The sequence below is a fragment of the Chrysemys picta genome, chromosome 1, assembly GCF_011386835.1.
Source record: "Chrysemys picta bellii isolate R12L10 chromosome 1, ASM1138683v2, whole genome shotgun sequence".
In the NCBI taxonomy this organism is placed as follows: Eukaryota; Metazoa; Chordata; order Testudines; family Emydidae; genus Chrysemys; species Chrysemys picta.
Genome location: NC_088791.1, coordinates 103,309,909 through 103,332,055, shown reverse-complemented (window position 1 = coordinate 103,332,055; position 22,147 = coordinate 103,309,909). Strand labels below are relative to the sequence as shown.

The window sequence follows — 22,147 nt, the reverse complement described above, 5'->3', positions numbered from 1 at the left end:
CCTGATCTCTACTTTTGACACCTACCCACCTGAGTAGTTTGAAAGTGCAAAGCTGTTACAGTGAGCCAAATAATAGTTCAAGCACATGCACAGGCTTGACAATTTTTCAGTAGTAGTATGGTAAATATGGACTAAAATTGGGGGAGCAGGTTGAGATTTTGTAAAAATGCTACCCAAATAAAATACTGCTTTATCAGGCAAGTAGAGCTGTTACTCTAACGCAGTGGTTCTCAACCTGTTTATCGTTGTGGGCCACAGCACCTACCACTCTAAAACCACCCACAGTCCCCTATGCCCAGCGCCCCCGCCCAGAGCGGGGCTAGGAGTGGAGCCCTGGGTGTGGGACGGGCAGCTGGACCCCAAATCCCGCCGTGCGGAGGCTAGGCAGCAGCCAGGATCTGCCCCCATACCCCACCACCACACAGCGCCGGGCAGCAGCTGGGACTCCCAGCACCGGGCCAAGAGCAGAGCGGCTGGCGGGCCAGCAGCCAGGACCCGAGAAGGGGGCCAGGAGCAGAGCCCCTCCCCAAACCTACACGAGCATGTATCCAGGGTCCCTAACTTGCTTGTACAGCCTGAGCTGAAGCCCAGGCTATGACATCTACAGTGCTATTTTTAGCTGTGCTAGCGTGGCTACGTCCATCTGAGCCATAATCACACCTCAGACAGCAGTGTATGCATACCCTAAGATTATCAAGCCTGTTAAATTTTGCTTCAACTATGTGTCCTACACGGAGTTTTATCAAAAAGATGGCAACCTCCTTAACCATACATATGTAAACTGCAATATTTGAAAGGGAGGTTTCTAATTACAGTGGTCATTCCTGAACCTCACCCAGTAATGATAGCAGTCATCTTGCTGACCACAATGGACACATGCAAATCTGGCAGTGCTGCTGGGAACAACAAAACAGTAGGAACAGTAAGGAAATTTTACAGCCAGCACCAAAACATTACCCCATCTCTGTGCTAAGACTCTAATCCCATATCTGTGCTCAGGTTCTTTTGATAGACTTCAGTCCCTTTTCAGGAATCCATTTGTAGACTCCATGGATATTTCCCCCGCTCTAAATTCTGCTCCCTGGCTGGAAACATTAAACAAGCTTTCCTGCCAGCAAATACAGTTTCCTGCTTTCAATATTTTTACTATTTGTATTATCACTGCATGGTTAACTATAGCTTAAGTTACTTCTGTGTGCCACTTCAAATCCTTTCAGATTGCTTTCCGCCCCTTGTGAGAGCTTCACAAATCACTTTTTCATTGAAATGACAGACTGTCAGTGACTACCTATGTCAGGGGTGGGCAAACTACGGCCCGGGGGCTACATCCGACCCTCCAGATGTTTTAATCCAGCCCTCAAGCTCCTGCCGGGGAGCGGGGTCTGGGGCTTGCCCGCTTCGCGCAGCTACCAAAAGCAGTGGCATATCCCCCCTTGGGCTCCTACATGTAGGGGCAGCCAAGGGGCTCCACACACTGCTCCCATCCCAAGTGCTACTTCCGCAGCTCCCATTGGCCAGGAGCCGCGGTCAACGGGAGCTGGAGGGGCAGCTTCTGGTAGCTGCTTGAGATAAGCGCTGCCTGAGCCTGCACCCCTGACCCCCTACCACGACCCAACACCCTGCCCCAGCCCTTATCCCCCTCCCACCCTCCAAACTCCTCCGTCCCAGCCCAGAGCAACCTCCTGCACCCCAAACCCCTCATCCCCAGCCCTACCCCAGAGCTCGCACCCCCAGCCAGAGCCCTCACCCCTTCCCACACCCCAACCCCCAATTTTGTGAGCATTTATGACCCACCACACTTGCATACCAAGATGTGGCCCTCAGGCCAAAAAGTTTGCCCACCCCTGATCTAGGTACATCCGGCAGCAGCAGATGTGTCATGCTGTGTACAGGTGAAGCAGTTAGCGGTGGGGGGGGAGAGAATAGTGTTTACACTGTCCGTGTTTTTAGGAAGGGTGCAGAGTTCATTTACAGGGGCATGAAACGGATTCTATAGGAATGACGGAATTACATTTTTGATAATGGGCTGCTAACTGGGGTTACTGAGCTAGAGCTCAATTCTCTGCAGCTCTCTCACTGACAACAGTGGATTGTTTGCACAAAGACTGAGGACAGAACACAGGCCTGGTGAAATAACTCAACTTTTAGCAACATTCACTGCTGCATTCAGCACCACTCAGTGGAAAAGAAGTGATGGAGGGCACTTTTAAGACCACCACTATTGCGGCCTGTTGTCTATTTGTTTATCCAATTACCCAATTTATGTACACAACTGCAATAATTGTGTAAATAAATTAGGCACAAAATTGTTCATTTAAGATAAAATGTGGCCTATACAGTATCATCATTAGGCTTAATAGCCAAGAATTTATTGAGATGACTGTGGACAGTTCATTCAGATAGAGTTATCCTTTCAGGGTGTCCAAGACGGTGCTGTATTAATTTACATTTGGAAAGTTATCTTAGTAGCCTCTAGGACTAGAAACTTATTCCTATTTGACACTAAACTTTAAATTCTGCAGAATCTGAATCTGTCATGGGAGCCAGATAAACACACCAAGCAGGCCAGAGTTGGCCTGAGAACTGGATATTTGGCACTCCTACCATAATATGTTTTGCTCCTCTAATTACGAATTACACATATTCAGGTCTCACAGACTCCGACAGAGGTCCTGTGACAAAAGATTTGGGTGAATATGTCTAAAATTGTAAGCTTAGTCAAAGTCATTGAGAGTGTGCAAAGCATTTAGAAGAGAGTTGGTTTTCGTTTTTAAAAGAGCCATTCATTTTAACCTTGTAATATCAGAGGCTGAGCTTTCAACACTTTCAGAAGCAAAATTAAACTAATCCCTGCAGAGAATGTGCTATGGCAAAGGAGAAAGAAAAAACAACACACTAAACTTCTGTTAGCCATCTGTTCTAAAAATGATTTAATACAAAACAAGGCCCGTAACAGGAAAAGTGATACTATAGCTTTAATAATTGATAATATATCCAATTGCTCACAAAGCTGGGACTCTGTATACATATTCTTTCAAGACTAAGCAGGACAGTGAATTTTTCTGTCTCCCAATGCACGATCCAGTAATAACCAATTTCATGCCAGCTGAAAGTGGCTTTTTATTAGCACTGCATCAACGATGCCAGGGTGGTGACCCTTCAGCCCTACAGTTCTGCTTCAACTCCCAGAGCAGATTATGAAGTCTGAGAGTAACAAAACAGCTGGATACAGTTAATTTCTGGATCCTGAATGTGCATCTTTCTCTCTCTCTATTCTTGTGAGGAACTTTTTAGTGGAGCAAGAGGAAGAAAAAAAGTGGAAAGCCACAATGGCTCTATTTGTTATATTCTAGTTTTAGTTTAAACTAGTGGAACTATATGAAGATGGGTTTATATCATATTTTGCATATCAGAGAAATAAAAAAATGATCAAACCCAGCACAGAACAAAGGAAGATCTGGGGGGGAAGGGGGGAAAGCAGGGCAAGACAATACAGTATTTATAATTCTACTACATCAGAAAATAGATTTTCACAAGTAAAATTTTGGGCTGGCAAATACGTTTTAGTTCTAAAATTCAGTTTTTAGGATGAAATTAAAAAAAAAAAAAAAACAGACACACACGGATGGAAAATGTGAAAAAAGGAGTCCTAGTGAAGATTTTGGGTTGGCATAAAAGCTTCAGCTGTTTTATACTAAAATAGAATTTACATCACTAAGATGTAAAATCAGCTCTTTTGTTTTTAGATCAAAAGTTATGGAGTATAAATCAAATTTGTAGCCAGTTGTGGTCCTACTATTATACTACCGTAATTTTCTTGCTTGATGCAAGGATGTGGCAATGGTCATGGACTAGTTAAACTTATTTCCAGTCTGATGAAAGAATGTATGAGAACATGGATATTTTTAAGAAACAGCTTAGGCCTATAACGTATGGAGGTGCCAAGAATAGGCCACATAGCCATTATCCCTCACTAGAAGGCTGGAAAGGGATTCCTTAGGGTGGGGCCCATACAATTCCTGTTTTTGTATTTTGAAAGAATACATGGAATGCAGTTGCAACAGCAAAACTTTCCAGACAGCGTCCTCCTGACCAGGCCTCTCCACAGTGACCTCAAGCTGAAGCCTGCCCACCTCAATAAGGACTGGGCCATGTTGACTGTATCCAGAGCACACAGACCACCTAATTGGCCCTGAAGCTACAAAGGTAGTGCCTAAGAGTATGTCTACACTACGAAATTAGGTTGAATTTATAGAAGCCAGTTTTATAGATATTGGTTTTATACAGTCGATTGTGTGTGTCCCCACATAAAATGCTCTAAGTACATGAAGTTGGCGGACCGGGTCCACAGTACCGAGGCTAGCGTCAACTTCCGGAGCGTTGCACTGTGGGTAGCTATCCCACAGTTCCCACAGTCTCCGCCGCCCATTGGAATTCGGGGTTGAGATCCCAATGCCTGATCATGCAAAACAGTGTCGCGGTGGGTTCTGGGTACATGTCATGAGGCCCCTCCCCCTCCGTCAGAGAAACGGCAGACAATCGATTCGCGCCTTTTTACCTGGGTTACCTGTGCAGACGACATACCATGGCAAGCATGGAGCCCGCTCAGCTCAGCTCACCATCACCACATGTCATCTGGGTGCCGGCAGACGTGGTACTGCATTGCTACACAGCAGCAGCTAATTGCCTTTTGGCAGTAGATGGTGCAGTATCACTGGTATCCGTCATCGTCATATTCCAGTTCAATCAGAGGCATCTGGGCAGACATGCTGTGTCTCCTGGAGACTCAGTCCTGCCGGCAGTCCTATTGAACCATCTTGACGATGATGGCTAGCAGTCAGAGTACAGTATCTTCTGCCAAGTACCCAGAAGATGCCGAGGGCTATCAGTCATGCTGCTCCGTCTGCGGACAGCTTAAGATGTAAAAAATAGAGGTATTCATTTGCTTCCCCCTCCCTCCGTGAAATCAACGGCCTGCCAAACCCAGGGTTTTGAGTTCAGTCTTTGGGGGGGCCATTCTGTGTGACAGTTGTTTGTGTTTCTCCCTGATGCACAGCCACCTTTGTTGATTTTAATTCCCAGTACCTGTACGCCATGTCGTCACTCGCCCCTCCCTCCCTTCCTCCATCAGACAATAGTTTCGCGCCTTTTTTCAGACCAGACGCCATAGCCCTGGGATCATGGAGCCTGCTCAGATCATCGCGGCAATTATGAGCACTATGAACACCACGCGCATTGTCCTGGAGTATATGCAGAGCCAGGACATGCCAAAGCAAAACCAGGACCAGCTGATGAGGTGATTGCAGCGCGGTGACGAGAGTGATGAGGAAATTGACATGGACATAGCCCTCACACAAGGTACGGGCCCCAGCAATGTGCAAATCATGGTGTTACTGGGGCAGGTTCATGCCGTGGAACGCCAATTCTGGGCACGGGAAACAAGCACAGACTGGTGGGACCGCATCGTGTTGCAGGTATGGGACAATTCCCAGTGGCTGCAAAACTTTTGCATGCGTAAGGGCACTTTCATGGAACTTTGTGACTTGCTTTCCCCTGCCCTGAAGCGCCAGAATATCAGGATGAGAGCAGCCCTCACAGTTGAGAAGCGAGTGGCGATAGCCCTGTGGAAGCTTGCAATACCAGACAGCTACTGGTCAGTCGGGCTCAGGGTGGGGCTTGTCAGGGTGGGGGTTTGAGAGCAGGGAGCTCAGTGGGGGTGATCTGGGATAGGGATGGGAGTCTGAAGGCAGGGGACCTGGGGCCAGGGTGCTCCAGATGCAGGAGTTGAGGTTCGATGAGGTGGGGTTCAGGTATGGAGGGCTAGGGAGGTTCTGGGTGTACAGGGTAAGGCTTGGCAGGGGTGTTTAGGTACGGGAGGTCCAGATGCACAGGGACTGGGTGGATAGGGGAGCAGCTCCCTGTACAGCGACACCTCCCCCCGCAGCTGAGGTGCAATGGGGACAGGAAGCAAGGGAGGATGTTGAGCTTCCTGCAGCTGGGGGGAGATTTCTGGGGGTGGATCTGACATAGCCTCAGCCACTCCTTGTAGGGGAAGAAGAAGTCCCGTTCTCTCCTGCCTCCAGCCCAGCCGGGTTGATCCTGGTGCAGGGTAGGAGCTAATGGCTGGGGTGTCCCCTGTCCTGCGGTGATTTACCTCTCTGCCTGCTGCTCCAGGTGCCTGAAAAAAATGTACCTGCACAGCTAGGAAGTAGTGTGTGACTGCTCTTGCAGCTTCCCTGTTAGTCATTTTTCTGCGGGGAAGCAAAGAAATCTGTGGGGACAAATTCTGCGCACATGCAATGGCGCAGAATTCCCCTAGGAATAAAATCTATTGACACTGACTATTAGGTGACGCTGCCTTGTTAACCGGGGTGAATTTACTGACTTTGGCCGCTAGGCCTTACTGCCCTGCCGAGAAGGGCGAATCTATGGTCTCTGGCTGCTAAGCCTTACTACCCTGTCGCCCTGAGGCAGATTTACTAACTATAGCCGCTAGGCCTTACTGTCCCACTAAGAGGGGCAAAACTATACTGTGACCACTAGATCTTAATGCCCTGCTAAGAGGGGCAAACCTATTGACTTTGGCCATTGGGCCACACTGCCCAGCTATTAGGGGCCATTAGGCCTCATTACCCTGCTAAAAAGGGTGAGTATATTGATTCGGTGTGACAGGGCGCACTCGCCCTGCACTGGACAGGGTTTTCTCCCAACCCTGTCACAGGGTGTCAAAGTCAAATACTGAAACTGGAATGTTGGGAGTGTAATAAATGAAGAATATTGCAACTTCAGAGTATTGTACTCTACAACCTATACAAGAAAGTGGAATCATAAATCTCTCTCATCTGGAAGGTGATCAACGATCCACGGGATAAAATCAGCCTTAAATCGTGAAACCTTGCAAAAAACTTTAAGTTCCATGAATCTCTGTGATTTGTTCATAGTACTCAGAGTACCACACTTTAAAATAGGACTAGATCACTGGGGTCCACAGACCCCTGGTGGTCCGCAGACTATCTAAGATTTCCAAAGGGGTCCGTGCCTCCATTCAAACAAAATTTTACGGGTTCGCAAATGAAAGGAGCTTGTAAGCCACTGAACTAAATCAAAGGACACTAAAGAACTGTTAGTGTGCAGCAGCAGGGTTCACAGGGAGAGTTACTGCATGGCAGGCTAGATTCACACCCATGCCTACTGCCGACTATGTTCATGTAGAAAAGCCCTAAGGGCCAACTTTTGGGTACTGGTTTGAGTAAGATGCAACCAGTAATGCAGGACAGATAAAAAAACAAAGTTGTAATAGAAAAAGATGACAACAGTTAAACTGAAGCCTGTATCCTTTAATAAAGCAATTAATCAAAATCTATTTGGCTTACGCTCAACCTGCGGGGAGATGTCAAGTAAGATATATAATCCCAATGCCAATATCATTTTGAATTTATGATGCTGAAAGAATGCTTTCCAGACAGACTAGTCCCTAAATCTGATCTGTTTTTCTCTTCTCCCCTATGTTTACAAAGTAAAAATCATCCTGTGAGCTTGTGGGTGTGCTGTTTTTTCCCCTTTAAATAAAAAAAGGTTTTGTTTTAAAAAGAATCAATGACAGCAGCTCAGCATTCATTAACACCCCATGGATAATAAAACAGTGTCTGTACATCAGAGAGAGAAAGGAACAGTTAAGGAAACAGATTTCAGCTTTAAAATATCCATGTGGTAGTAACAGAATAGGAGATAAGTAGGTTTTTAAAAAAGACTAGGAACACCATGATAGTATCCTTCAAGAAATGTCATTCTTCTCTCCCTTCGCCTCCATAAAGGATTGAGAACATCTCGGGGTTTCAGACATGCATTCGTTTGGTACAGCTATTGTATACTAGAAGTAATGTTTCTTGAGGAAAAGTGCTATGGAAAGACTCTTTTATTCTTAACATCCAGATTAATAATACCTAACTCTTACAGCACTTTTCATCAATTGATCAAAGTACTTTACAAGTCTTCAATATATTTATCCTCACAACACACCTGTGAAGTATGGAAGTATATTATCCCCATTTTACAGATGGGGAATTGAGGCACAGAGGCTAAATGACTTGCCCAAGGTCCCACAGGAAACATGTGGCAAAGCATGGAATTGAACCCAGGTCTCCCAAGTTTTAGGCTTGTGCCCTAATCACTGAACCATCCTTCCTCTTTTTTTTTTTTTTTTTTTAATATTTTCCTACAAGTTAACAAGTACATTCTTTTGGTATCTTTTTGATAGTATTTCTATGATTAAAAACATTATACAGTATTCTTGGCAATTATGCTACTAACATATTTAATCGAGTAAACAATGAGACACTTCATAGGAGTTATATTATGTTCTTGGGCAAAAAAAACATCAGTAGTTCCCATGAAGTGTAAATTCACAGAAGTGCCTCTTTCTTTCCAGTATTTAGCATACAGTTAAAAGAACACCTGAACATAAACAAGATCTTATGCCATGCCCATGAACAATTACATACTGCATTTTAACACAGATCTATAGCGGTCTCATGTCCACTGCAATTTCAAAACCTTTATTAGAAAAAAGTAAGTTATACTACTAGAGAACAGGAATTCTCCACTGCTGTTGCCCTGCTGCATACATGGGGATTTGGTGAGCCTAATAACCGAGCCATTTGGTGCCATCAGCATTAGTTTCAATTTTAAGAAGAAATTTAATTGGCTTTAAATCTAGTAAATGACGTTTTATGCCTCACTCTGGTTTGTTACACATTAAGGTCTGAAAAAAAAATGAAGCATGTGTATATTTATTGTACCCTGTGGTCTGTACTCAGACCTTAAAGGTGAGGTTAACTGAGATGGTTCTTAACCTTTATTGCAGCCTGCACCCCTTTGGTTCTCAAAATACATTCTCGCACCCCTTATCAAAAATCAAAATATGTTATTGCACCCCTTAAACCTAAAAAATGTTATTGCACCCCTTAAACCTAGATATATTTTTGTTTATATATATTACAGTAATAGTTAAAATCTATAATAATAAATACATAGGTTTTATGAAACAAAGTAGTTGTACTTATGTGCCTGTGCTTAATTTGTGTTTTCGATGATTTACCTTCTTAAAAAAAATCTAGCATGTCTTGCACCCCCGGAAAGGGCATCATGCACCCCAAGTTAAGAACCACTGTATTAAGGTATTAACACTAATTTGAAAACTGCTACAAATTAGTGTGTTTTTACTTTCTAAGTTGGCATATTTAGGCTATTTGACATTCAGTTTGACCAGATATTAGAAGAATACTTTCCACAGCCTCGAAAAGCAGCTTTGGAAGAAATGCCACTGAACTATAACAATACAGCAAGGCATCTGAACATCATTTTGCACACCACAGGACATCTGCAAAGAGCTGCCACATGTTATCTTCACTAACTCATCAGGGGACTGTCAGAAATGGCAAGAGATGCATTATTACCACCTGAACATCTTGATACTGCATTTGTTTGACACTTTGGGAAGTCAAAAGAAGAAAGTCTTTTTCAAACAAAATTGATCATGAATGCAAATACATAAACCGGGTGCAAGTAAGAAATATGGAGGCATATCGTGGAATATGGCTCAAAAGGACTAATGATAAGGAGTGGGGATGGTGAATTGGTGTATGTAGCTGACCCATAGATGTTGGATGTTGCATTGGAATAGAATTTCTATAGCCTGTAGCCAGACTGACTATCATAATGATCCCTTCTGACCTTAAAGTCTATGACAAGATACAAAAGAGAAGATTGGGGGTATTATCTTGGTATTTGGCTTGGTAGAAGGCTGATGAAAGGCTAGCCTTCATAGGAGGAAGAATTAAGGTTATCATGTGGGGTCTGCTATACAGTAGTTTTGGTAGTGTTAAGTTGTGTGTCAGGTTATGTCTATGCTTACAGGCATGTGTAGAGTACAGGCACTACTCATTTAGCTACATGCTGCAATGAAAGGCAGGCTGCATCCACACTTCTTACAGCTGTGTGTAGCTACACATGGCAGGGAAAGGCAGAGGGGATGTGGCAGACCCTTTCATTGGGGCAGGGAAAGGCTCCAGCAACAAGAAGCAGCAGGACTCTACACTGCTAAAAAACAGCAGTGTAGACATAGGAGCCGCCACTTGGGCACATAGAAAGTCAAGTAGGATATATGCCTTAGGGGTTTAGGCGTGTAGGGCACACTGCTCAACTCACCTAAGCCATGCCTCACTGTTTACACTATTTATACCTGTGCTAGCTGGGTGTGCAGTGTCTGTACTCTACACATTGCTGTAAGTGTAGACATACCTTAAGACAGTGGTCTCCAAACTTCTTATGCCCAAGACCACTTTTTGAATTTAAGATCAACCCAGGAGCTATCCTGCCCCTTCCGAGGCCCTGCCCTGCTCACTCCATTCCCCCCTCCCTCCGTAGCTTGCTCTCCCCCACCCTCACTCACTTTCCCTGGGCTGGAGTGTGGGAGGGGGTGCAGACTCTGGGCTGCCGCCAAGGTGTTCGGAGTGTGGGCGGGGACTCCAGGCTGAGCCTGGGGCAGGGGTGCAGGAGTGACGGGTGCAAGCTTAGAGGGAGTTTGGGCACAGGGTCATGTGGTCACACTGCACCTAATCTCATAGAATCCACTGGACAGTTCATGAGTTTTACTTTTTATTGGTGTCATTTGTGGTTTATAGATCCAAAATCCTTCAGGGATTGTCCCAAATCAGTGTACCATTCTCAACTGTGGGGTGTGCATTGGCTGAGCCTGGGGCAGGGGATTGGGGTGCAGGAGAGGGCCCTGAGCTGGGGGTTGGGGTGCAGGAGGGGACGAGAGGTGTGGGCTCTGGGAAGGAGTTTGGGTGCAGGAGGGGGCTCTAGGCTGGGGCAAAGAGGGGGTGCAAGGTCCAGGCTCCAGCCGGGAGGTGCTTAACACAGGCAGCACCCCGTCCACGGCGCAGCGGTGCTCAGGCAGGCTGCCTGCCTGCCATGGCCCCACGTCACTCCTGGAAGCAGCTGGCTGCTGGCATGTCTCTGCGGCCCCGGCGGGTGGGGAGGGTGAGGGAAAGCGGGCCACCGCGCATTGCCCACACCCGCAAGCGCCGCCCCTGCAGCTCCCAGCCAATGCGCCGCCGGACTTTTAGCGGCTTGGAGATCGTGATCAACTGGCAGATCAGTCAATCACAATCGACAGGTTGGTGACCATTGCCTTAAGAGGATGGAGGAGTAGAGGGTATTTACTATTACCTAGGACATAAATAATCCATGTTTGTGTCACGTAACATGTGCATTTAAACATTTAAAAAGTGTTTTAATATCATCCCGGCTGTGGGGAGATCGCACTTTCAAAAAAGAGGAGGGCCTTACAGAACGCCTTGAGAGGCATTCAAACTCTAGATCCTCTTTTCTCTCCACCCTTTCGGATATGTAGGAAAAAGCAGAGGGTTGTTTACTTCTTGCTTACTCTTCAAGTGTGGCTACATTCAGAGGAGTGACTATATTTAAAAAAAAAGCACCTTTTATCTCCGATATGTTTCACCTGAAGCACAGCTGATTACTTTTCAAAGAATGATAAGCTTTTTCTACATTTTACTCCTGTTAGCCCTGCAGAGTCAAAGCTCTAGGACAGGGCAAGGTGGCACGCGAGCTGATTTTCAGTGACACTCACACTGCCCGGGTCCTGGCCACTGGTCCGGGGCGCTCTGTATTTTAATTTAATTTTAATGAAGCTTCTTAAACATTTTAAGAACCTTATTTACTTTACATACAACAATAATTTAGTTATATATTATAGACTTTTTAGAAGGTCTCTTTCTATAACGTTAATGCATTACTGGCATGCAAAACCTTAAATTAGAGTGAATAAATGAAGACTCGACCCACCACTTCTGAAAGGTTGCCAACCCCTGCTCTAGGACAATAAGATGGATTCTAATACTGTTCTTGAATGTCGAGTGCAAGTTTTAACAAAGTTGCTACTACATGCTCTCTAAGGGATAAAAGCTCAGTAGTTTGAGCATTGGCCTGCTAAACCCAGGGTTGTGAGTTCAATCCTTGAGGGGGCCATTTAGGGATCTGGGGCAAAAATCTGTCGGGGGATCAGCCCAGCAGGGGGTTGGACTAGATGACCTCCTGAGGTCCCTTCCAACCCTCATATTCCATGATTTTAAGGCTTGTCTACATGGTGCAGTGTGAACCAAAAGGGTTTCGGCTGTAGAGCACTAACTACCCCATGTAGACTCTGCTGGTGCATTCTGAAAGGCACCTAGTGCATATTAGCTAGTTTTGTCTGAAACATGACTGACTACATCAATGCAAACTAGGTACCTTTAGAGCACACCAACAGGGTTTATGGGGGCAGCTAAAGCTCCATGCATTAGAGTTCTCTACAGTAGTGGTTCTCAAACTCACACACACACACACACACCTTGAAAATTGCTGAGGGTCTCAGTGGACCACTTAATGATCTTTCCAAATGTTGTTTGTACCATTAGCTAACTATTGTAAAGCACTTTGGATAAAAGCGCTATATAAAAAAAAAACCCTTAATAATAAACAACCTTTTTTTGTTCTACCAATAAAAACACACAACTAGGGTGACCAGATGTCCCGATTTTATAGGGACAGTCCCGATATTTGGGGCTTTTCCTTATATAGGCTCCTATTACTCCCCACCCCCTGTCCTGATTTTTCACACTTGCTGTCTGGTCACCCTACACACAACTCATATTTTAAAGGTAAATTTAATATTACCTTTCTAATGCGATGGATGTGCCCTCCCCCCCCCCCCGGCCGCTGCAGCCCCAAGCTGGGGCTGGGAAAGAGGGGAGTCTTTCCCCAACCACAGGGCTGAGGCTGGGAAGGAGGGCCATCTCTCCACAGCAGTTGCAGCCCTGGAGCTGGGGAAAGTTGCCTCTTTCTCTGACCGCCACAGCCCTGCATGTCCCAAATTCCCCCCACTCCCTCTTCTCACCCCACCACCCCCTCCCACCTACCCCCTATTCCCCCCCCCCCCCCCAAGGCCATCACCTCACCTTACATGTGCATCTTCTCCAGGGTCCAGGCACCTAATTAGTGGAGCCACACCTGCGTGTCTCCACTAATTAGGTGGGTGGCCCTTCATTCTCTCATGCGCACCTTAGAGGGAACTATCCACGGACCACTTGAATGGAGCTCGTGAACCACTGTTTGAGAACCTCTGCTGTACAGTTTAAACACTTCTAGTTCAACACTTCTACCACCACACTGTGTAGACAATCCCTTACTCTGAATACGCACAAGCCAAAAAGAGAACACTTTGATTTTCAGATCCCAGAGTTAGTTTGCACAGCCGACAATTAGGAAAAAATACTATTCTACTTGTAAACTAAGCAAATTTGCTATAGAAGTTAATGAAAGCCTTAGATGGAACCACAGTGTTAGACTTAGTGACACTAGAAATTTGTGCATTATTTTATTAATGTACAGAGGTCAACATTAACAGAGATTTGGACTTGCTACTTGTGGGATTTTCACCTTCTACCCAAAACACAACAGACCACATGCTCCCAGTGCCTTCTGCCCTCTTCCTTTCCTCCTCCCATCCCATCATAAGATTAGGGTTCAAAACCAAAGCTGGTTTAAAAATAAAAATATGCAGAAAAAATTGTTTCACAAAAAGTGGTTCAAATTTTTCATCAAAATTTCTAACTTTCAAAAACCTGGTCAAAACCAAGCAAAACAGATTTTTTCAGAGGAAAAAAATCCAAAAATATACATCAATATTTTCAGCCAACTCTAGTCACGACATACACAAATTTGGATTTATTCACCTGGGTTCCATCTGAATATTTATCAATACGACACTCCTACCATTTACAATTATTCAATTTTAAAACACAGCGGGGTTTAAATAGGATTTTATCTTATTAAAGTGTGTTATTACATAAGAATGGCCATACTTGGTCATGCCAGTGGTCCAGCTATCCCAGTATCTTGTCTTCTGATACTGTTCAGTGCCAGAAGCTCCAGTGGCAATGAACAAAATAGCACAATTATCAAGTGATCCACCTCCTGTTGTACAGGCCCAGCTTCTAGCAGTCACAGATTTAGGGACACCCAGAGCATAGGGTTGCATCCCTGGCCATCCTGACTAAGAGCCACTGATGGCCCTATCCTCCATGATTTCATCTAATTCTTTTTTTAATCCAATTATATTTTTCGCTTTCACAACATCCCCTGGCAATGAGTTCCACAGGTTGACTGTACGCTGTGCAAAGTAGTACTTCCTTAGGTTTCTTTTAAAACTGCTGCCTATTAATTTCATTGTGTGACACTGGTTCTTGTGTTATCTGAAGGGGTAAATAATACATCCTTATTCATTTTCTCCTCATCATTCCTGATTTTATAGCCCTCTATCACAACTCCTTAGTCCCACTTTTTAAAATCTCGTCATACAGAAGCCGTTCCATATCCCTAATAATTTTTGTTTACCTTTTCTGTGCCTTTTCCAATTCTAATATATCTTTTTGAGATGGGGTGACTAGAACTGCATGCAGTATTCAAGGTACAGGTGTACCATGAATTTATAGAGTGGCATTATGATATTTTCTGTTTTACAGTCTATCCCTTTCCTAATGGTTCCTAACATGGTTAGCTTTTTTGATTGCCACTGCACACTGAGCAGATGTTTTCAGAGAACTATCCATGATGACTTCAAGAATGTGCATTACTTTGCACTTGACACTGAATTTCATCTGCCATTTTGTTGCCCACTCACCCAGTTTTGTGAGACCTCTTTGTAACTCTTCACAATCTGCTTTGGACTTAACTATCTTGAATAGTTTTGTATCATCTGCAAATTTTTCCACCTCACTGTTTACCCTTTTTTCCAGATAATTCATGAATAGGATGAACACCACAAGTCACAGTACAAATCCGTGGGGGACCTCGCTATTTATCTTTCTCCACCATGCAAACTAACTGTTTATTCTTAACCTTTGTTTCCTATCTTTTTAACCAGTTACTGATCCAGGAAGGGATCTTCCCTCTTATCCCATGATGGCTTACTTTGCTTAAGAGCCTTTCATGTGGGACCTTGTCAAAGACTTTCTGAAAGTCCACATACACTGTATTAATTGGATCACCCTTGTCCACATACTTGTTGACACCCTCAAGAATTCTAATAGATTGGTTAGGCATGATTTCTCTTTACAAAAGCTGTGTTGACACTTCCCCAACATATTGTGTTCATCTACGTGTCTGATAAATTGTCGTCTTTGCTGTAGTTTCAGCCAATTTGCCTGATACTGAAGTTAGCCTTACTTGCCTGTAATTGCCAATATTCTCTCTCGAGCCTTTTATTAAAAAAAAATCAGAATTACATTAGCTATCCGACAGTCATCTGGTACACAAACTAATTTAAGCAATAGGTTACATACCACAGTTAGTAGTTCTGCAATTTCATATTTGAGTTCCTTCAGAATTCTTGGGCAAATACCCTCTGATCATGGTGACTTCTTGTTGTTTAATTTATCATTTTATTCCAAAAACCACCTCAATCTGGGACAGTTGCTCAGATTTGACACCTTAAAAAGTGGCTCATGTGGGAATCTTCCTCATCCTCTGCAGCGAAAACCAATGCAAAGAATTCATTTAGCTTCTCCACAATGGCACTCTCTTCCTTGAGTGCTCCTTTAGCACGTTGATCGTCCAGTGGCCCCACTAATTGTTTGGCAGGCTTCCTCTTCTGATGTACTTGAAAAAAACTTGCTGTTTGTGTGTCTTTTGCTAGTTGCTCTTCAAATTCTTTCTTGGCCTGCCTAATTATACTTTTACACTTAACTTGCCAGAGTTTATGCTCCTTTCTATTTTCCTCAGTAGGATCTGACTTTCAGTTTTTAAAGAATGCTTTTTTGCCTCTTCATTTTTTTGTCCTTTATTTTTATTTGGTAACATACATTTAGTTAGATCCTCTATTACGGTGTTTTTAAATAGTTCCTATGTAGCTTGCAGGCATTTCACTCTTGTGACTGGTCCTTTTAATTTCCATGTAACTAGCTTCCTCATTTTTGTGTAGTTCCTCTTTTCAAAGTTAAATGCTACCGTGGTGGGGTGCTTTGGTATTTCCCTTCCCTCTCCCCCCAAAGATGTAAAATTTAATTACATTATGGTCGCCATTAACAAGCTGTTCAGCTATATTCACCTCTTGGATGATATCCTGCGCACCACTTAGGACTAAAATCAAGAACCGCCTCTCCCTTTGTGGGTTCCAGGACCAGCTGCTCCAAGTAGCTGTCATTAATGGTGTGGAGAAATTTTATCTCTGCATCCTGCCATGAGGGGTGACATAAATCAATCAAGGGATAGTTCAAATTCCCCATTATTACTGGATTTTCTTTTCTTTTTTTTTCTTTTTTTTTTTTTGTAGCCTCTCTAAATTCCCTGACAGGTTTGAGTGGTAGTTGTGTTAGTCTGTATCGGCAAAAAGAACAAGGAGTACCTGTGGCACCTTAGAGACTAGCAAATTTATTTGAGCACAAGCTTTCGTGGGCTAAAACCCACTTCATCGGATGCATGCAGTGGAAAATACAGTAGGAAGATATATCTACACAGAGGACATGGAAAAAATGGGTGTTGCCATACTAACTATAATGAGAGTAATCAGTTAAGGTGGGCTATTTATCAGCAGGAGAAAAAAAACTTTTGTGGTGATAATCAGGATGGCCCATTTCCAACAGTGTATTTCACAATCACCATCCTCATCAGCTGGTCGACAATCTATTCCTATTGCTATATTCTTATTATTCAAGCATGGAATTTCTATTCACAGAAATTCTATGGTACAGTTTGTTTCATTTACAATATGCTTCTCTTTCACTGACAGAGTCCATCCAAACAAATAAAGATTCTAGCATATTCCATGTAAAGTACATCAATAATTTCCTGAAACACAGTTACTTAAATGAATAACCATTAGTCACATTTAGCTAAAAAATATTTAGTACAATTTTCATAACCTGTACACTTCTGCTATTAACTGGATATCGTTGAGTAGTCATGCAAATATGGCCTTGAATAAAACTTTTTTCTATGGTCTTTTCTTCAGAGAGGTGCATACACACACATCAAGCTTTGTTACTACACTCAAAAAGTTGTGATCAGCTTTGGTTACCAGGATCCAGTTACTAATAGGTCAGAGACTGAGCAAGTACCACTGTGGCTTTGCCTCTTGGGAGACATACAAATTACTGTGCAGAGAATGATATCATTTCCTGATGAGTTAACCAAGAGAAAACTGTCTGCCTTTCTCCACCCACACAACCAGTTTAATGGTTCCACAATAATAATTTGATATTAATATAATCTAAAGGGCTTTGCTTCCACAGATGGTTCGATTTATAGTTTCTGCCATTGCATGTTCACAGACTCACCAGCCCAGTGGACGCTGCACGCTCCTGCACGCACAGGAAGAACTGAAGACTTCAAAGTTGTGGGGTAAGGGCCGGGAGGTGTGGGGAACACAAGGGGAGAACCATTTTACAAGTAACCTTTCTCTCTCTGAAGAGCAAAATACTCAAGACCCGCACAAAGAAAACCGTAGTTGTTAGTGGAATATATGTTTGAGAAAATACATTTTTAAATGGTTAAAAAACTTAAATTGCAGTAATTCATGCTACTTTTAAACACTGCAGACATAAGCTTTTTTTTAAGTCTTGCACTACACTAAGTTTACTTCCATTATTTTCCACTTTTTCATCAGGATTTTAAGCAACCAGATGTTTTTATGTACTGCACTTTAGAGCAGCTCCATGTGGATTTGCAGCAATAACTACAGAGACCTAAGCAAAGGTCAGGAAGAAAACCAAATTGGAAATGGAGTAACTTTATACCATTGAAGTTTTCCAGTGTATTATTTCCAGCCAATAATACACTTAACATCTTTCTCAAATGAACCTGATTAAGAGGCACGTCAAACTTACTCTGAATCCAAACATTAATCTCTATCCCACCAGGACCTGCAGTTTGCTCACTTTTGATTTAGAGAAATGACAGGTATTCAAATAGTTTAGCCAAGTGCAAAATACACTCTTCTCTCACTCACATCAATGGGGTATCAAATGATGAACCTCAAAACTTAGGTTGTAATAACATTTTACAGGCTGAAGAAATTAATCCCAGATCATACTAAGCTTCTTTGTATCTTCTACCCATTTGGCGTTTGGGGGGATTGAATGTCATCTGCGTTTGCTTTTTCCACACCATTTCCCTCTTGTTTAGGGAATAAATGACAGGCAGCTGTATTACCAAATCAGGAGCAACACTATAAAATCAAGCCTCCTGTGGAAAGCCATGGTGGATATTAAATAAGGAAATATTTTCATATGTCACCAGATTACTTTACTATGGGAAGACAAAGCAAAATATGCCAACCTCTTATCTCAAGGATACCCAGTCAGCTATTGGATTTACTATGCCTACAAACTGGTCATTTGACTTATACCAACAGTGGACCTTACTCACAGAAGACATTTCCTTCTAGATTCACTCCCCCATTAACAGAAAATAACTAAATTCATATCAGACCACATCTCCTGAGATTCAGTTACCAATTATTTGTATTACTGTAGCACCTAAGATCACTACTCATGGACCGGGACTCCATTGTGTGCAAACGCAGAACAAAATGACGGTCCTTGCACCTCCATCTTATCTCCACAAATGAAAAGGGAACATTTACTTTGTTAAATGAAAACTAACTTTTTCCCACCAAATCCGGTATATAAGGTTTCTCAAAAGAAAAAGCTTCTAAACTTAAGTAAGAACTAGCTGAAACCAACAGGTCTTTCCTTATGACATCTGATGTAATTATTTATTTCAGTAAAACTTAACTTAACCCGACTCAAGTCTGCACTAGACGATACTGAACAGATTTTTACTGAGGTTTTTTCACATGGTTTTCTCAATGTGGGTAAGCGGCTTTTCACAAGAAAACAAGAAGTTCTTGTGCTTAAAGGGGTTTCATTTTGTTCTCTTCAGTCAAATCAGTTTACATCATTAAAGAATTACATGAACAAAAAAAGCTTCTTAAAGCCAGGCTGTAAAATAAGATTAATGAGACCCTAGCCAATCTGAATTAAGAACAACTTAAAACATCCGGGGTTTGTTTCTACAACATTTATATGAACGGCAGCATAGAGAAGTTTAATTTAAATATTTCATTAAGATGGGGTTGGGTTGTAAGTCATTAATGTTTTATTGACAAGTCTCTGCAACTCAGCCAGTTTAGACTGAGATCCAACCCATTTTGATTGAAAAAGTGTACTGTTGGGAAGTTTGCATCTGAATTTTCCTACTACTGTATTTACTAAACATAAAATACAGCTTATAAACAGTGCATTTTGATATCAATGTAATGGTATAAAAATTCTGAGATATACATTTAAAACTGGGGGGCGGGAGAACAGTGTGCTGCTGTATTCTGGGACAGCAAGAGGCAGCCAGCATCTTATGTTTTGTGAAAACCTCCTTGGTAATAATGACTGACAGTTGCATTTTTGCCTTCCTCCACTAGTGATAGTCTACAGTGAGGTGGGCAAGAAAAATGAAAAGTCCACAGGTACCCAAAGCAGTATTCCAAGGATACCGTCAACCTAAGGGGGAAAAGTTACAAACAGTGCTAGGTATATTCTCTTAAGATATCAGACAATTCTGCAGCCACAAAGATTTGCTGTAGAATCCCCCCATGCTCTATAACTGTGTTCTAAAAATCTAAGCTTTCTGGCTTAAAAAAAAAAAAATGATTTGTAGCCAGTTTGGTTGAAAAGAGAACATTCAAACATAAACCAAGTGTAAGCCAATGAACTGCTGTCTTCTGAATCTGCAAGCATCCTAAAATAGCTGCAAGAACAACGTGAACTGCTCCCATTGATATCAATGACCGTTTAAAATGGTCAGAATTAGGTTTCAGAGTCAACTATTTCTCTGCTGAACACTTAGGCTAACAACCAGCTAACAACGTAACCCCACAACCTTTAACTGTGTCCCACACATTGCCAAGTGCCAAAAGATCCAAGTGGTGCCTACCCAATTGTCAGTCTGCAGATTCCACCTTCACAACGTTTACAGCATATTTACAGCACTCTGAAAATTAAAAATGCATAACCAATTGAATATATCAAATTAAAGACAGATTAGTACAATAATTCTTTTTTATTTTCATATTTAATGTCATGAAAGCTAAAATTTATTTGAGGTGCCCAAAAGATTTCCAGTCTCTGTATTGGAGTGCTGCAGCACTTCAGAGGTCTGACCACAGAACTGAAGTCTGATTTGCTGTGGAGTACCAGGGGGTCTTGACATAGAATGTGCTTCTTTTGATTTACCTCTGCTACCTAGAGATCGGGATGAGATCACTTCATTGGCTGTATGTGCAGCAAATATATGCTCACTTTAAAGAGTGTTTGCTTACCAATACTCCTCCTTTCCAAAGAGGAGAATGAAGCCCTCTAGTGTGCCACATGTCAGGTTCTCAGATCTGATGGATACGTCTACATTTGGGAGGTGTGATTCCCAGCCAGGGTAAACAGACACATGCTAGTTCTGCTTGAGTTAGTATGCTAGAACTAGCAGTGTAGATGCTGTGACACAGACTAGCGCCCATGACTATAAGCCCACTCAACCCCACTCCCTGGGTCCACACACAGGCTGCTAGCCTGTGCCACAACATCCTCTCTGCTATTTTTAGCACACTAACTCAAACAGATCTAGCACATATCTTTCTACCAGGGCTGGGAGGCATGCTCCCAGTTGCAGTATAAATATACCCCATATCAACATTCCAACAGAGATCTGCATCAACATCCATTAGTGAAAGAATTGATGATTTTATGACGTCTTATCATGGAGTGACACATTCTTAAAGCACTAATATATGAGTGAGGAGGAGGGTAAACCAAATCAAATATGTATGGACCGCAAACATCATTTGTTGCACAAATTCAAATCAGTTTCCAGTAGCATCCAGAGCTGAAGGATTTTTAAAAGTTCTCCCTTTTTTGTTGTTGATATTAACTGGAATTCTAGACCTTTAAAAACACATGTTTTAAGCATTCCCTTAAAACAAACTCAAAAAAAGTATTTTAAAAACCAAAGTATATACAAGTACTATATGTGGAATTGTGGAAGTCAATGAATGGCTACGCAGGTGGTGTTGGAGAGAAGGCTTTGGATTCTACAACCATGGGATGGTGTTCCAAGGAGGAGGCTCCACCTAACGAAGAGAGGGAAGCATCTTCACAAGCAGGCTGGCTAACCTAGTGAGGAGGGCTTTAAACTAGGTTCACCGGGGGAAGGAGACCAAAGCCCTGAGGTAAGTGGAGAAATGGGATACCGGGAGGAAGCACGAGCAGGAGAGTGCAAGAGGGGAGGACTCCTGTCTCAGACTGAGAAAGCGGGACAATCAGTGAGTTATCTAAAGTGCCTATACACAAATGCAAGAAGCCTGGGAAACAAGCAGGGAGAACTGGAAGTCCTGGCACAGTCAAGGAACTATGATGTGATTGGAATAACAGAGACTTGGTGTCAAGTATCAGAGGGGTAGCCGTGTTAGTCTGAATCTGTAAAAAGCAACAGAGGGTCCTGTGGCACCTTTAAGACTAACAGAAGTATTGGAGCATAAGCTTTCGTGGGTGAATGCCCACTTCATCAGACGCAAGAGACTTGGTGGGATAACTCAAATGACTGGAGTACGGTCATGGATGGATATAAACTGTTCAGGAAGGACAGGCAGGGCAGAAAAGGTGGAGGAGTTGCATTGTATGTAAGAGAGGAGTATGACTGCTCAGAGCTCCAGTATGAAACTGCAGAAAAACCTGAGAGTCTCTGGATTAAGTTTAGAAGTGTGATCAACAAGGGTGATGTGGTGGTCAGAGTCTGCTATAGACCATCAGACCAGGGGGATGAGGTGGACGAGGCTGTCTTCCGGCAACTAGCAGAAGTTACTAGATCACAGGCCCTGGTTCTCATGGGAGACTTTAATCACCTGATATCTGCTGGGAGAGCAATACAGCAGCGCACAGACAATCCAGGAAGTTTTTGGAAAGTATAGAGGACAATTTCCTGGTGCAAGTGCTGGAGGAACCAACTAGGGGCAGAGCTCTTCTTGACCTGCTACTCACAAACA

The 22,147-nt window shown here is 43.1% G+C and overlaps 1 protein-coding gene across 4 annotated transcripts in view; it reads right to left on the bottom strand.

The window, feature by feature from the left end:
• Positions 1 to 22,147, bottom strand: part of KIAA1549 (KIAA1549 ortholog) — a 233,275-nt gene that overhangs the window by 148,222 nt on the left and 62,906 nt on the right. The window contains exon 2 of one of the 4 annotated variants that reach the window (XM_065581835.1): positions 20,050 to 20,106. The exons of the other annotated variants lie outside the window; for them this stretch is intronic. The gene's annotated coding sequence lies outside the window, so the exon portion shown is untranslated. The remainder of the gene's footprint in view (positions 1 to 20,049; positions 20,107 to 22,147) is intronic. 4 annotated transcript variants of the gene reach the window in all.